At 47.2% G+C, this 16,789-nt stretch overlaps 1 protein-coding gene across 1 annotated transcript in view; it reads left to right on the forward strand.

Annotated features, from left to right (window-relative positions):
* LOC147697921 (cullin-4A) overlaps window positions 1–16,789 on the forward strand; it is a 625,511-nt gene that overhangs the window by 321,894 nt on the left and 286,828 nt on the right. The window lies entirely within an intron of this gene.

The following is a 16,789-nucleotide window of genomic DNA, read 5'->3' on the forward strand; positions in this document are numbered from 1 at the left end:
TAAAGCCATAGGAGATTAGGTCAAGAGACTGATACCAATTTAAAATGTGTGTTTTAATGTAACTCCAATGACAACGAAAGGTGAGTGTGTAGCTGTAGTGTGACATCTCTTTGAAAGGGTACCCTACCGCACACACTTCCAAATTTCAGAAGTGCATTCTGCATTTACAAAAGACCGTCGAGGAGCCTATCCCGGAAAGTTCAAAGTGAGCGGTGACAAGGAAAACACTGGTTCTATTTTCATTACTCTCTATAAGAGACCAACTAGTCAATCGCATACTTATTATATGGTGCTCAACTCCATGGATAGAATGCTTTTATTCTGATAGATCAGTCTTGGACGCCTGAGTAAACATAATTTAATATTTGTATTCGGTACTCTTGCACCATTTGCTATTGACTCACATTACATATATCTCAAACAATTAATATTAATACAATAAAACAGATCAAATTAACTCTAATTACAATTTGAACAGAAGCGGTGAACTTTAAGCACCGTATGAATACTAGTTGTCCAGAAAATAGGGAATTGCAGGATTTGTAGATTACAGAAAAGAAGTAGAAAGTTAGTTCAGTATGGGACTGAAGAGATTAGTATTTAGGTGCATCCTGGGAGAAATGAGTGTTGGGTATGTTCTGATGTTGAGAGGGAGAGGTCCGGGCAGAAGTTGCAGTGCCAGCATAGAATCACTTCCAGGTGAAAGATATTCTAAATCTAGAGGCCTCAATCTGTAGAGTTCTGACGTCTGAGACCTCTTTGCCTCATATTGAAATTAGCTGGAATTTGTAACATGATGGTTTCAAAATGGAAGTCGCAGAAAATGGGGGTGATGTAGTTGTTGTACTCTAAATCTTGGCTGCTGAGTGGAGTATTGCCCTAAACGGCATCAAAGAGGATTGTTAAACCCCTACTAGGATTACATTCCTGAACTGCATGTACAGCTAATTTTTGGGAAATTGGTAAAGTTGAAGTCTACTAACTTGCGCTTGTTGTGTGCAGTGTGAGAAAGTGCCATCTTTCTTGCATTGGTATGCCCCCACTTTTTTATGACCTGCTGATGTACTTTGACTGAGTGTGCCCTTGGCTCCTGCCAACCAGGTGCCCAGGGCCTGTGTTCCTTCCCTAAAACTGTATTGAACCTCAAACCCAATTGGCATCTCTGGCCACCTATCAGCCCCTAGTAAATGGTACCCTAGGTACCCAGGGCCTGGTGACAAGAGAAGACCCCTAAGGACTGCAGCACTTATTGTGCCACCCTTAGGGGCCCAGTACCCTGACACCAACACACTGCCTTTGCTGGCTGAGTGTCTAAGTACAGAACTAAACGAAGAGTCGACATGGCACACATCCCTGTGTGCCATGCCCAGAGAACCCACTGCCCTGGCATACTTCAGTCAGCCCTCTAGCTGGGTGCCCTATGCCAGTGGTGTGGGCACAGGTGCATGAGCCCTGTGCCCCTGCAGTACCCAGAGCCATTTCTGGGCACTGTAAGTGCAGTGGTGCCATTAAGAGTATATGGTGCTGGGAGGTTGTCATTACAAACTCCAAAGCACCATAATGGCTACACTGAAGACTGACAAGTTTGATACCACACTTCTCAGCACATTAAACTCTCACTGATGCCAGTGTCGTATTTAATGTAAAATGCACCAGAGGGCATCTTAGAGATGCCCCCTGAAAACCTAACCTACAATCCACGTCTGGTCTGAGGGGCTGCAGAGACTGCCACACAGCAGACATGTTGCTGGTCCCCTGGGTGGAAAGCCCCCCTCTCTCCTGGGCCTGCATTCATGCACATCCATGGCGAGGTGCTAGGTCTCCTCCCCCAGGATGGCCAGGGGGAAGCTTCAAAGGCATGCCACCTCTGGGAGCTTCTCCAGACCATTTGCTGTACTCAGCAACTGGCCCCCACCAGTTCTAACCCCCACTCTGGTGGGAAGACTGGCGGTAAACCCTACGTCAGGAAGGGGTCTGTGCCAGCCTGTGCCAACCCCACCCCTCAGGTGGGAGAGGCTAGGTAAAGCACGACCCTGGACTCCAGCCATCTTGAAGATAGGGAGCCCAGCCCAATCACAGCTAGGCTCCTGCCCCCCTCCCACAGGAGAGGAGCAGGCTAGTGGGTGTACCCACCCCAGGACAGGGACCTGTTGGTCCCTGCCCTTGCCCTACCTGTAACGCCCCAAAATTTAGTATTTAGGGGCACCCTGAACCTTCCTTCCTCCGATCCTGATAAGAAAGGAAGAAAGAAGATCAAGAAGAAGACCCGCCGTGCAGCTGCTAACAGGACGACACCAACTGACTTTGCCCCAGCCCTACCGGCCTGTCGATCCTGGAACCTGCTCCTGCCTAAACCCGGCGACTCCTGCGGACAGCAACCTTAGGACACCCGGAGGACCTGCCTGCCTTTACCCTCTTAAAGACTGGGGCTCCCATAAGCAGAGGCTCTGCTCAACTACCACACCCCTGGTGCCAGCCAGGAAGCTCCAGACCAACTCACTCTGCACCCGCCGAGCCCGACCCGTGCCCGAGTGATCCAAGACCACGAGGACGTCCCCCCGGCGAGTGAGACCCGAAGTCCAGTGCCCAAAGACACTCCTCGACGAACCAGACGACGCCTGCAGCCTCAGAACCAGGGACACCCCCCAACCGCGACCAGCCGAGGGTAAGATTTCCCGACGCCCAAAGACACCCCTGCACCCGGTGCCCTGCGACATCCTGTGCCTTCCTTTGGGGTACCTACCTCTGCTCCAAGATCCCAACTTACCTCTCGAAGTGGTGGTCGCACCTGAAGAATTACCGTCCCTGAGTCTGCAGCCTTTGTTCCCTTTCCCATTGAATAACATTGAGCGCCCGAAGGCTCAAAAGCACCCTTCACCCAGCCGCCCGAGTGCCACTGGCAGTGCACCCTGTGTCCTAACCTCTTCCCCATTTGCCCTGAGCAAGTGACCAGGAGCCCAGTTCCCACAGCCGCGTGGCCTGCTAGCCAGCAGCCACCAACCGAAGACCCCCTGCCTCTCATTGGATATAACATTGGGCCTAACTACTTCTGCACCCGGCTGCCCCTGTGCCGCTCAGGGTGTACCAACTGTGCCTACCTGACCCTGGGGGACCTCTGAGTCTATGCCCAGAATCTTAACTTCACCAGTCGAGTACTCACCTGGAAACCGATAACTCGCTTTCCTGCCATAGGATAACATTGACTGGTTTGACTCGAAAAATCGAAACTCTGAATTATTCCTATAAAATCATCTGAGTAACGAATTTTGAAATACTCACCTGGAATCAGGAGAGGAGCCAGTACTGTACCTCTCAGCCCAGTACTGACCTGCAAAAGTAATTTTAAACATACTTACCCACAACTGAATTTTCTCCCATAGGAAACCATTGACTGCTTTTCGCTAAAAATTCTTCCAAGTGTCTTTTGAAAATTACAAATATTCCTTAAAAATCATACCAAATGCTGAAATGTAATTGCTTACCTGACTTGGGTAGAGTTCCCAGTGCTGGACCTAGGAGCCCAGTACTGTATTACTTTTTTTTTTTTTTAAGGTTCACTATTATCTTTAATTTGTTTGTAGCTCTATAGCTAGACATAACTGTTTTTTATTAGTAACACAGGTCACAAAAGTATACAAACAAAGCAGAACAAGCAGCACGAGAAAATATAAATACAGGAAAAAGTAGTCTAAACATATACAGAATAGACATTAGATCATTTAACTAGTTCTGTGAGCAAAATAAATACATGTATCGTTGCTAGTATACAACATAAATCAGCAGCTATCTAAATAATAAAATAACTTTCACCTAAAGTAGGAAAATAACTTTCACCTAAAGTAGGAAAAGCCCAGTACTGTATTACAAAAGTAACAAGAACCTACTTTACCTGTGACTTGAATTTCCTGCCATAGGATAACATTGCCAGTTTTTCATTGAAAAGTTTCAAAGTGTCAACTTTTAAAATACCTTTTTATTCCTTAAAAATCATTGCAATAACCAAAAAGTTTATACTAAACGGTTTTCAGCTTAGGCCCCAAGATTGAATCTAGGATCCAGTCCTGGGATTACTAAAGTAATCTATAAAGTAATCAACTGCATTTATGTAGAAATACCCGTTGAGCTCAATGTTAAATTGTGTTTAGAATTGTGTTGCCTACTGCAACCCCTATACCTATTGTGTTTACAAAGTTTATTGCCTTTCTGTAAAGTATTCATCTGAGATCACTCATATTGAGAAACCTTTATTTTAATATCTGTTGGTTCTAAAAATAAAAGAACTATATCTTTGATATAAAAACAATTGGCCTGGAGTTCAGTCCTTGAGTGTGTGAAACATTTTGCTGACTGAGTGTGTACAACAAATGCTTTACACTGTCCTCTGGTACTGCCTTACTGCTCGACCAAGCTACCACTTTAGAGAGTAAGGTCACACCTGGCTTTAACCTCTGTTATACCTCTGGGGATTGTGGACTCTACAAACACTGTACCTTACTTTGGTCCAGTATATATCAAGCCACTTTCTCACATGCAGACTGAAGATTGTCGAAGAAAGTTGTGTAGTAGGGTTAAGTTCTCAAGAATCATAAAGGATGTGCATTTGTGGTTGTCCCACTTGATTTTACATTTCCCAGGAGGAGGTTTTTTTAAGGACAACATGAGAATATATGTAGGACTGCCCATGACTTGGTAAGTTAATTTTCATTGGACTCAGGAAGATTACATATAGTTTCTAGTTGAATGATGCTAGTTGGGAAGGTTGTGAGGGAGATTTAATGACAGCTTGCAATAGGTAAAAGTGTATAATTGACTGTATCCTTGTGTATGGGTACAGCACCACCCTCTGATTTGAGTCGTTTGATTTTAAAGTTAATTTTATTAAATCATGTTCTATGGTATGTGGACCTAAAACCCCCAAATCCTAAACTTTTATTGTGCAGGAGAAGAATATTGAAAAAGTTATACATTTGGGTAATCTTTGTAATAGTCAGTTGAGCTGGGAACCACTTCTAACCCTAAGAGCATAGCAGACAAGTAAGGCAACGGACGGTCTATTTCGCTTTGTCTTTAAATTGGGGCATAAGCCAGTGCAGTAAATAATTACCTTCTATAGAGCCAAATGTCTTTCTATTTTCTCGTATGGAGCTGGGGTTTGGGGATATGCTAAGACTCAACGGTTTGTAGTAATTGAAAATAAATTCATGAAAAGGCTACTGATGCTCCCGAAAAGTGTTCCTACTCTATTCTGCCATACAGAACTTGGCCTTGAATTTATTGAAGATCGTATAGGCAGTGCCCCTCTGCTATTATGGGCCAAGATATGGACCTCTGAGGACAACACTTTCTGTCAGCTGTTATTAGAGACTGCTTGAAATCAGACAATGTTTTAAAGATTTCATGGTTTCAATATTTTAGGAGGAAATATCATGAGATTGGTCTTGAACACTTTTTTGAAAACCGGGAAGGTATTGCCTTGAGCGCTAAAGGTATTATCAAGGAGGCGTACCATTCCAGGGACAATAGGTTTATCAGCTACCAACATGGCAATATGGGAGACCTCCGTTCGCCTCCTGCCCCACACAATTTTATTCATCTTTTTCTACTAAGACTCAGCTTTGATTTTATTTAATCAGGTTTTGTTTAGGTACAGTGCACTTTTTGTTGGCATTTCCCCGCCAAGTAGAGTGGTCAAACAAGCTCATTCCCTGCCCATGCAATATTGTCTCTGTTCAAAGCACTATGCACTTTATATTATTTTGCACATTATATAAATCAGGGAGAACTAGATTTCTGCTCCCACTATTCAATCAATCAATCTCACAAAATTTGTATAGCGCGCTACTCACCCGGAGGGTCTCAAGGCGCTGAGGGGAGGGGGGGGGGGGGGGGGCTGCTACTGCTCGAACAGCCAGGTCTTGAGTTGTTTCCGAAGGAGAGGTGATCCTGGGTCAGCCGTAGATGGGTGGGGAGGGAGTTCCATGTCTTGGCTGCCAGGTAGGAGAAGGATCTTCCTCCGACGGTGGATTTCCGAATTCTTGGGACGGAGGCGAGGGCGAGGCTGGCGGATCGGAGATGGCGGGTGGGTGTGTAGAAAGTGAGGCGGCTGTTGAGGTACTTCGGGCCCAAGTCGTGGAGAGCCTTGTGTGCATGGGTGAGGAGTCTGAACATGATCCTCTTGCTGACGGGGAGCCAGTGCAGGTCTTTCAGGTGGGCAGAGATGTGGCCGTGGTGCGGGATGGCCAGGATTAGTCATCTGGCCATCTGGATGCGCTGGAGTCTTTTCTGGAGTTTGGCTGTGGTTCCATCGTAGAGGGTGTTCCCATAGTCCAGACGGCTGGTGGCGAGGGCCTGGGTGACCGTCCTCCTGGTTTTGGTGGGGATCCATCGGAAGATCTTTCGGAGCATGCGCAGGGTGTTGAAGCAGGATGATGAGACTGCGTTCACTTGCTTGGTCATCGAGAGAGAGGAGTCCAGGATGACGCCCAGGTTGCGTGCGTGGTCCGTTGGTTTGGGTGCGCTGCCCAGGTCTGGGGGCCACCAGGAGTCATCCCAGGCGGACGGGGATGGTCTGAGGATGAGGACTTCCGTCTTGTCTGAGTTCAGTTTAGACGGCTGATCTTCATCCATTCCGCGACGTCTTTCATTCCTTCCTGGAGGTTGGTTTTGGCGGTGGTGGGGTCGTTGGTGAGGGAGAGGATCAGCTGGGTGTCGTCGGCGTAGGAGATGATGTTGTGTTGGCGGGCGATGGCTGGGAGGGGGCTCATGTAGACATTGAAGAGGGTGGGGCTGAGAGAGGATCCTTGCGGGACGCCGCAGATGACTTCGGTGGCCGCAGATCGGACTCTCTGGGTTCTTCCGGCGAGGAACGAGATGATCCACTCCAGGGCCGCTCCTTGGATTCCGGTGTTGCTGAGGCGCTGTATCAGGGTGCGGTCGCAGACGGTGTCAAAGGCTGCTGAGAGGTCCAGGAGGATGAGGGCAACCGTTTCCCCGTTGTCGAGGGCGGTTTTGGTGCTGTGGTTTGCTCGTAAGCCGGACTGTGAGGGGTCGAGGGATCCGTTGGTCTCGAGGAAGGTGGAGAGTTGTCTGTTGACGATCTTCTCGATGACTTTGGCTGGAAAGGGGAGGAGCGAGATGGGGCGGAAGTTCTTCAGGTCCGTGGGGTCCGCGTGGGTTTCTTGATGAGGGCGCTCAGTTCGGCATGTTTCCAGCTCTCCGGGAAGGTGGCGGATGCAAAGGAGCTGTTGATGATGTTCCGGAGTTGGGGTGCGATGGTGGAGTCGGCTTTGTTGAAGATGTGGTGTGGGCAGGGGTCGGTGGGGTAGACGGAGTGGATGGTGTTCATCATGCGGGTGGTGTCTTCGGTGCTGACAGGGGTCCAGGTGCAGGGGGTGGTAGTTGGGGGCGCTGGTTCGGCGTTTGGGTGCGTGGTTTGTGCGCCGAAGCTGTTGTGAATGTCGGCGATCTTACAGTAGAAGAACGAGGCGAGTGAGTCGCAGAGGTCTTGCGAGGGAGTGATGTCGGTATTGCAGGCGCTGGGATTTGAGAGCTCTTTGACGAAGCTGAAGAGCTCCTTGCTGTTGTGGGTGTTGTTGTCCAGTCTTTCTTTGAATGCTGTCTTCTTGGTGCTTCGGATCAGCTGGTGGTGTTTGCGGGTGGCGTTCTTGAGTGCGTTCATGTTCTCTGCTGTCTGGTCGTGGCGCCAGGCTTTCTCGAGGGTGCGGCAGGTTTTCTTGGAGTTTTTGAGGTCGATGGTAAACCACAAGGTTTTCCTGCTGCCGGGTCTGCTGGCAGGATTTTTCAGTGGTGCGAGTTCGTCTGCACAGTTGGTGAGCCACTGTGTGAGGTTGCAGGCTGCTTCGTTGGGGTCTGTCATGTTGATGGGCGGGTTCTGGCTGAGGGCGGTGGAGAGCTGATCGGTGGTGATCTTACTCCAGCTTCTGCGGGGAACCTGATGCGGGTGGTGGTGGGCCGTGGTTCTCCTGAAGTTGAAGTGGACGCAGCTGTGGTCTGTCCAGTGTAGTCCGATGGAGTGGCTGAAGGAGATGTGCTTGCTGGTGGAGAAGACTGGGTCAAGTGTGTGTCCGGTGTAGTGGGTGGGGGTGTTCACCAGTTGCTTGAGTCCGAGGTTGATGAGGTTGTCCAGCAGGGCGGTGGTGTTGCAGTCCTTGTTGTTCTCCAGGTGGAAGTTGAGGTCCCCTAGGAGGATGTAGTCTGTGGAGGTGAGGGCGTGTGGACTGGCGAAGTCTGCGATGGCTTCGCTGAATTGTGTGCGTGGTCCCGGAGGTCTGTAGATGAGGGTGCCTCTGAGGGTGGTCTTGGGGTCGGTGTGTATCTGGAAGTGAAGGTGCTCGGCGGCGGTGAGGGTGTCGTCGGAGTTGGTCGTGATGCGGATGGTGTTCCTGTGGACGGTGGCGATGCCTTCTCCGGTTTGGTTGATGCGGTCCCTCCGGGTGATCTTGTAGCCGTCCGGCATGGCTATGGCGATGTCTGGGGCTGAGGAGGCGTTCATCCAGGTTTCCGTGAGGAAGGCAACGTCTGGTGAGGTTGTGTCGAGGAGGTTCCACGGCGTGCTTGTGGACGGAGCAGGTGTTGAGCAGGATGCACTTGAGGTGGTTGTTGCTGGTGCTTGGCTTGGTGGGTGCGGTGCAAGTCCGGAGGCAGGTGAGCTCGTACTTGCTTGTATATTGATGGTTTTAATATTTTACAGTCTTTGGCCTGGGATGAAATTTGTATTTCAGTAGCTAATAATATAAGACCCTCTAAAGTGATCAGAAAGCATTACAATTAAAATCTGTGTGGAGATTTTAATGTGTTATTGAGGATCTTGTATGTATTGTATATTAACCTTTTTTACTTTGTAAATCTTTTTATGGTTCTCTGAGCCGAAATAAAGTTATTCTTGACTTGACTTGAGTCGCTTGTTTGCACAAATAATATTGTAACCATGAAGGTCAAGGATGGGTTGTGACCCAACATTATCCATATTCTGGTGATGCAAAGGAAGTCGAGGTTGTGTTACGTATGATGTTGGTTTTGTTCTCATGTTTTTTGCAAACTGATTTTGGTCCTGGGGGAGTCTTTTTGATGATATGAATATGGAGGTAGGTAGGATGAAAAAACATTGCAGAACTGCTGAGTTAACATATTGGAAGGGTAATTTTTGATGAAGGGTACAGGGATCTGGATGGAGCAGAATCTGTCAATTGTTGGGCGGACCTCATGATAGACTAATGGAGTTGAGCCTGTGAGCTGAATGTCTATGTTGGTCATAAAATACTATATCTAAAATTTAAGAGATCCAAATGTGCCTGAAGGTACAATGAGAAGTACCCGATAAAGGGCTGGACTATTTGGAGGCACTAAGATTGTGGCTGTCTCATAGTGATTTGATGAAGGCTGAATTGTCACGTAGTTGAATCTGAAATTAGAGAAGAAAAACTTTCTCAGTAGGAAACTATTTCAGTTTGAATAAAATGTCCAACACCTAGGAGAAAGAAATATGCAGGAGACCCAATACCCAGGGGATGCTTTAGCAGGAGTAGCAGGATGCAGATGACACTGGTAATTCTAGTCATTTATGGCCACCAAGTAGGTTGCATGGCGGTAGCACTTGAATTCTTATAAGAGGCCAGTTCTTGGTTTGTTTTACCAGGTTTTGTATTTTATTTGTGTCTTCCTCGAATATGTTCGTAAGTGTGAAACCTTTGAAGGTAGAGTAAGGGGAACTCAAGGGATAGCAACTGAATAGGGTTAGAGTCATTTCTCCAGAGAGTTAATAAACTAGTTCCCAAATTCTTATATGTGTGTGCCTGATTCGAACGTGTTGGAATAGAAAGGTTTGGTGTATGAATAATCCCCAATGGCTCTGGTATGCTTCAAGAAGCTGGTTTAATTCATAGCAATATAACCTAAAAATATCGGATATGCTCTAAATACACCCAATCATAAGTTGTCTGTAGTAACATAAGGGAAAGAATGATTTGATTAATTATTTGGCATGAAGATGTTTTTTTTTCCAGTGTTCATGGCAATTCAAATTTATGTGGTAACCCTCTGCGAGCAGCAATTTCTTTTAATTCAGTTTAGCTTATTGTAAAAACAAACAGCCATTTATAACAGTATACAAAGTGATTCTTGTATAAGGAAACATAACCTTCTTATTTGTAATAATATAATTAAAAATGATTTGTTATGTTATGTTATGTTATGTTATTTATATTTCTATAGCGCGCAGCTGCCCCAGCAAAGGGGCGTCCTGGCGCTTTGACAGACGCTGTAACATAACACACAATAAAAGAAAAAAAATTAGCTAGACACTGGAAACAGGAAAGTTTTAATCGTTTCATTCTTAAACATGAGGCTGTTTGGTTTTACAAGTTATGCCATTTCGTATTTACATCATGATATATATGCTGCAGTTTTTTTTTCAAATCCTCCCCGTTTTGGTTCAGTTGCTGAAAAAAGTGTCTTTTCTTAAAATAAACAAAATCATCAATGCAACGTAAACTATTTCAAAACATCTTGCTTTAAAATTAGCAGCAAAATCTAAAAAGACAAATGCGCCATATAATCTTGAATACGGCTTCACAAATAACAGTTAAATACTCATAACTGTTTTGCGTTCAACTGCTTAGGTTTCATTTTGTTTGATATACAGTCTCTTTTGCCTACCTAATAGTATGTCAGATAGGTTCGCCTGTGCCTACGGTCCTTCATTTGCATTGTGTTAGATCTTGACCGCGTTGTTCTAAATAGAACCTTCATCAAAATTGGCTAATTTGGACATCACATCTCAAGCTTTGGCAGGTGAATTGTCTCAGTTGCTAGGAATTACATTCAATAAATCTTTCTCCAAGCAAAATTGACTTAATATATCTGGCTCTTAAAGTGTAAGAATTTACAGAAGGAAAGTAGATGCATAACTGCGCCCATAGAAACTCATACCCTCCACTGTGTCTTGCTTGTTAACTCCTGGATACATCAGAAAGGTCTACCCAATAATGGCCATTGACCCAGATGTATTAAAATTGGATTATTAAAAATCCGTATTAAGCGGATTATTGACTTGTTACGAATGCATTTTGATTGTGCATCCCGCTCTATGTATTAATAGGTCAGCCCACAAGATAGGGAGTCACAGAGGGTGCATACAACCTGCCTAATTAACAGACATGGTGGCCGGCGAGGGACAGCAGACCACTATTTCTCTGATTCTATTTCAAAATGAAAAGCTTTTATTTTTTATTTATTCTTATTTAAGCAGACAGATTTCCTAAAAGGAAACATGCAATTTTTTTTCAATTTTGAAAAACTCGAGAGAGAGTTTGCAGGGCAGTAGTCCCCTAGTCCACTGCCTACATCCCTAAAAATTTCCACCCTCATCCCTAAGTGTAAGCGGTCCGAAGAGATTCCCTTTCTGAATCAGTTACCACCCCAACTTGGGAGCAGATTTTGGATGCCCAAAAACACCCCTTCCAAATTATGATTTCATAGGGTTGGAAACTCCACTTTCCAATTTGAAAAAATCTTGCAAATGGTATAATGGGGTTAATATATTGGAAAAAGGTATTGTGATTTTGTGAATTGCAGAGTCCTGCGCAATCAATGATGTACCCTTGATACATCTGGTCCATTGACCTTACTGCTTCCATGCCTTTGCAGTTGCTGTCCCTGTCAGCGGATCAGAGACCACTTGCCACTTTGCTTGAGGACAGTAGGTCTAGTCTTTTAATAGATTAGGCTATTAATTTTTTTAAACAATTTTTATTGGGATGGAAGACGCCATTCATAACCTTCTTCTCGGACTGAATAGTGACTGTAGGTGGTAGCCCCCTAGTTTTTGGGGTTAATTGTGCTCTGTTTCTCTTCCAGGGGATCCTCATCAATAGTCATAAGCACTGAATATTCCCCCATGTGCGGGGACCCCGGAAATAATTAAAAAGTATATATGGAAACCATGTATGTACAGCTCTACATATATATACAAACATATATCATTTTTCCCATACCAATGCAGCCCCCAAATGGAGGCTAAACAATGTAGTTGCACACATAAGAATTGCATTTGCCAATACATAAAAGACACAGGAGGGCAATTATCACTTAAACTCTGTCTTTTAATTAGTAAAACACTCATAATGGGCAAAACCTGCACATAAGCAGACCTTGTTAGCCTACAGGCTGCATTGCAAAACAATAGCATGTAAAATGAAAGCGTTTTCAACAAAAACTGGCACTGGGCCTTTAAGAAAGCCATGACCCCTAGCTTCCCATCATGCCTCATGGGTGACAGTTGGGTCAGTTGTTCTTTTCGGCTCCTTCTGTCAGGACCCTGGAATCACAGCTCTCTACTTTTTGGCTTTTCAGTCAAAAATTTCTGCTTTTTCAGGGTTTTCTTTGCTTCACTCAACGTCTTTTGGCATTTGAGTGCAGGATAACCCATTGTTTTTGTAACAGAAGCAATTTTTTTCTGTCAAAAATGCCTTCTTTATTCGACCCTTGCCATGCCTGTGGCAAGAAGAAGGCCAAGACGGATACACATGAGGTGTGTATCCTGTGTCTGCCGGATTCCCACTCTCCTTCCTCATGTCCACACTGCAGGAGGCTGTTAAAAAAAACTTTCAAAGACAGGGAGAGAATCAGGATCTATGGCCTCTCAGAAAGAGGTAGGTCTCCTATGAAGTCAAAGAAAAGGGCGTGTTCGACGTCAAGGAGCAAGGTCCCGGTATGTTCACCTTCGGCGTCGGGCTTGACGTCAAAGGTTCTGGCGGCGGGATCGTCGTTAAGGGACCGAGCGCAGGAGCGCCGCTCTTCATCTTCCAAGGCCAAGTCCCTGTTGGCGTTGGAAAAGCGTCTGGCGTCGAGAGAAGATCCTCCGCCGTCGACTACTCAAAGACGATCGACGTCGAGACAGAGATCATCGACACCGAGACGGAAGTCATCTACTTCGACGTCGAGACCGAAGTCTCCGTCGAAGTCTCAACGCAGATAGCCGTCAACAGAGATCGTCGGACATTCTATCGTCGACGTCGAGGCAGGGCCCTCCGTCGACGCCAGCAAGACACTCAAGGTCGAGGCACCAGTCTCCGTCAGTTCCATTGTCGACGTCGAGGCGCAGTCCTCCGTCGAAGGACCGAAGCTCGACGTCAAGGCACAGCCCTCCGTCGAAGGAACGAAGCTCGACGTCGGGGCGCAGTCCTCCGTCGAAGCGTAGATGTTCGACGTCAAGACACAGCCCTAAGTCGAAGAGACCAAGGTCGCCGTTGAGGCATCATTCGATGTCGAGGTTCAGTCCTCCGTCGAAAAGAGCAAGGTCAACATCGAGGCAGGAGTCTCCGTCGGTGAGAAGATCGAAGCCGAGGCGCAGTCGACGTTGAGGCACAGTACTCCTTCGGGGGATAGAAGATGCGTCGAGACACAGATCTCTGTCCAGACGATCATCACCGGGGCACACGCACTCCAGATCTGCGTCCAAGCAAAGATCCACTTCGCAAGCGACGTCGAGACAGAGGTCTCTGTCGGTGTCGGCCCCAGCAAGCCTCTCTCAGTCTCCTGCATCGACATTGAGAGCAGGCTCTCACCGGTCATCTCCAGTACATCAGAGGTGGTTATCTCTTCTTCAAGCAGCCAGAGTTCGCAGTTGGATTCCCATCATGCTGCGGAAGCTAGTCAGGAAGTGGGGGAAGTCTCCAACACGTTCCCCGGGTAGAGCAAATAGGCATGCATCTGTCCACCTCTCTCCCAGATGGTTGCAACCCCTGCACCATTGGGCGGATAGTACAGGTTCTATGGAGGTTAGAAGAGAACCCAGCCCAGCTCACAGGTCTCCGCTAGATCGTCTGGCGCAAGAGGCAGATCTAGCACCTCCAAGAGGAAGAGCGCGTAGTCGCTCCCCTGCTCCAGCACCTAGGGGAAGGTCAAGATCTCGCTCCCCTGTACATGCACCTAGGGGACGATCAAGATCTCGCAGCAGGAGAAGGCACAGGTCTCCTACTCCTTCCACCTCCTCAACGTTTTCCTCAAAGAAAGACTATTCGCCCACTCTTACGGATAGCCCACCATCAACAATATCTCCGGTGGATGACATAAGCATGTTCCAGGACGTTCTGGCAAGGGGGGCGTCCAAACTCAACATCCCCATGCCTGTTAAGGAGAGTACCTCGTCAGTCATTTTTGAAACGCTTAATCAGAGGGCCTCCTCTCGCCCATTACTGCCTCTGGTGCCGGGCCTGCTGAAATCAGTAATGGACATTTTTCTCGCACCAGACACCCTCAAAACTGCAACAGCGAGAATTCTTAAGAAATATCGCCCGTCCGTGGACGATCCCGAGTTCTTAAAATCAGATTCAAAACCGGATTCCGTAATTGTGGCTGCAGCTAGAAAAACACATTCGGTGGTCTCCTCGTCCACAGTCCCTCCGGACAAGGAGAGCAAGACGCAGGACTCTTGGGGTAGGAAAGTATGTGGTACCTCCTCATCCATGCTCAAAGTCTCCAGTGCGGCCGCTCTATTGGGAAGATATGATAGAGCACTATGGGATTCACTGCAACGGTTCTCTGAGAAACTACCCAAGGAGGACCGTAAAGACTTAGAGGAAGTCCTGCAAGAGGGCAGCTTGGTGGCGAACCAAGTGATAAGTGCGGCGGCGGATGGAGCAACGCTCTCAGCGCATTCACACGGAAATTGTGCCAGGAGATCTTCATGGCTTCGCCTAACAGCTCTGAAGCGAGAGGCGCAATCCAGAATCGCCAAGCTACCATTTTCCGGTGCTTCGCTGTTGGGCCACACACCGATGAGCAGATGGTGCAGATGAAGATTGAGCTGGATACCCTGAAGGCGGTAGGATTAATGAAAAAGAAAGAGTTCTGCCGTCGCTACCGCAACACTGACCGCCGATCTTTCCAACAGAGGGTTCAAACCCCTCATTGGCAAAAGAACCAGAGCCAACAAGGTCAGCAGAGATCGCAATTTCAAAATCGACGATCTAACAGGGGAAGAAGTCCTCCACCTCTACCAAACCTCCAGCAAAGCATTGCGTCTCTGCTTCCTCCAGTGCCGTGCACTGCTCCAGTTGGAGGAAGTGTGGCAAATCATGTACAAGAGTGGTTAGAGATCACGAAAGACCAATGGGTGCTGACCACGATTCAAAATGGTACTCTCTACGTTTCTGACGTCGTCCTACTTCAATCACTCCGGTAATAACATCAAATTACCAGATCAACGTTCTACAGAGGGAAGTGGGCATCCTTCTCAAAAAATCAGCTATAGAGAAGGTCTTGCGGTCACAAAGAGGTCGGGGAGTGCATTCCAGATACTTCTTGGTGAAGAAAAAAGGTCAAAAGTCGGAGTACAGACCCATTTTGGATCTAAGAGCACTCAAAAAGAACATCAAGCGGAAAAAAATTTGCATGCTGGCTCTCCACGAAATATATCCTCTCCTTCGCGAAGGAGATTGGATTTGTTCACTGGATTTGCAGGATGCCTACTTTCATATACCGATGAGTGATCATTATCGGCAATATCTGCGATTTGTCGTTGGCGCATCCAATTATCAATTCAAGGTGCTGCCCTTCGGGCTAAAATCAGCTCCCCGGGTGTTCACAAAGTGTATATCCGTGGTAGCAGCTGCTCTGAGGCGCAGGGGCATCTTCGTCTATCCTTATCTGGACGATTGGTTGATCAAGGGCCCGACCCCTCAGGAAGTGAGGAACCATTACCAACAGTGTCTACGGCTCTGTCAAAAGCTGGGCCTGCACGTAAACTACCAGAAGTCAACACAACAACCCACTCAGAAAATTCACTATTTGGGAGCAATGATAGACTCGGAGCAAGGAAGAGTGTTTCCTTCGGAGGAGAGGCAATTATCCCTCATCCAAAAGTGCAGAAAAATTCTAAAAAGCAACTGGTCGTCAGTGCGGCAGATAGCATGGCACTCGGATCGATGGCTTCCAGCATTTTTCTGGTGCCCAATGCCAGATTGAAAATGCGTCCTCTACAGCAGGATCTGGAGTAGAAGTGGGACCAGAGGTAGTCTCTCTGGGAAGACCAGATCTGTCTCTCCAAGGGTGCTAAAGCTTCAATTCCATGGTGGATGAACAGAGACAACCTAGAAGTAAAAGTTCCGTTCCATCAAGCTCATCCATCTCAGACTCTGATCACAGACGCGTCACTAAAAGGATGGGGAGCCCACTTGGGCTCTTTTTAGACTTAAGGCCTATCTTCCTCGAAAGATCAATTGTACCATATCAATATTCTAGAGCTCAGGGTGGTTCATCTGGCTCTCAAGGCGTTCCTTCCTTCGATTCAGGCGAGTTCCATTCTAGTACAAACGGACAATACCACCTCAATTTACTAGCTGAACAAGCAAGGAGGAACTCGATCGAGGACTCTGTCATTGGAAGCACAGTCCTTGTGGAATTGGCTTCTGAGGAGGAAGCTATCCATCGCAGCAGTTCATCTGCCGGGGGAACAGAATTCACAAGCGGACGCTCTCAGTCACCACTTTGCAGAGCAGCAAGATTGGGTCCTCTGTGACGAAGTGGTCGACAACATCTTCCAAGCGTGGGGGCCATCCAAGCATAGATCTGTTTGCAGACGAAGAAAACAAAAAATGCCAAGACTTTGCCTCAAGATACTACCGACCAGGATTGAGGGGGAATGCCCTTTTGATCGACTGGTCAGGGGTATTTGTGTACGCTTTTCCACCTCTGCCTCTCATCCCGAAAGTGGTAACCAAGCTGTCACACTCGGACACCACAATGATTCTGTTTGCTCTGGAGTGGCCAA

Source organism: Lissotriton vulgaris, chromosome 8, assembly GCF_964263255.1.
Source record: "Lissotriton vulgaris chromosome 8, aLisVul1.2, whole genome shotgun sequence".
Taxonomy (NCBI): Eukaryota; Metazoa; Chordata; class Amphibia; order Caudata; family Salamandridae; genus Lissotriton; species Lissotriton vulgaris.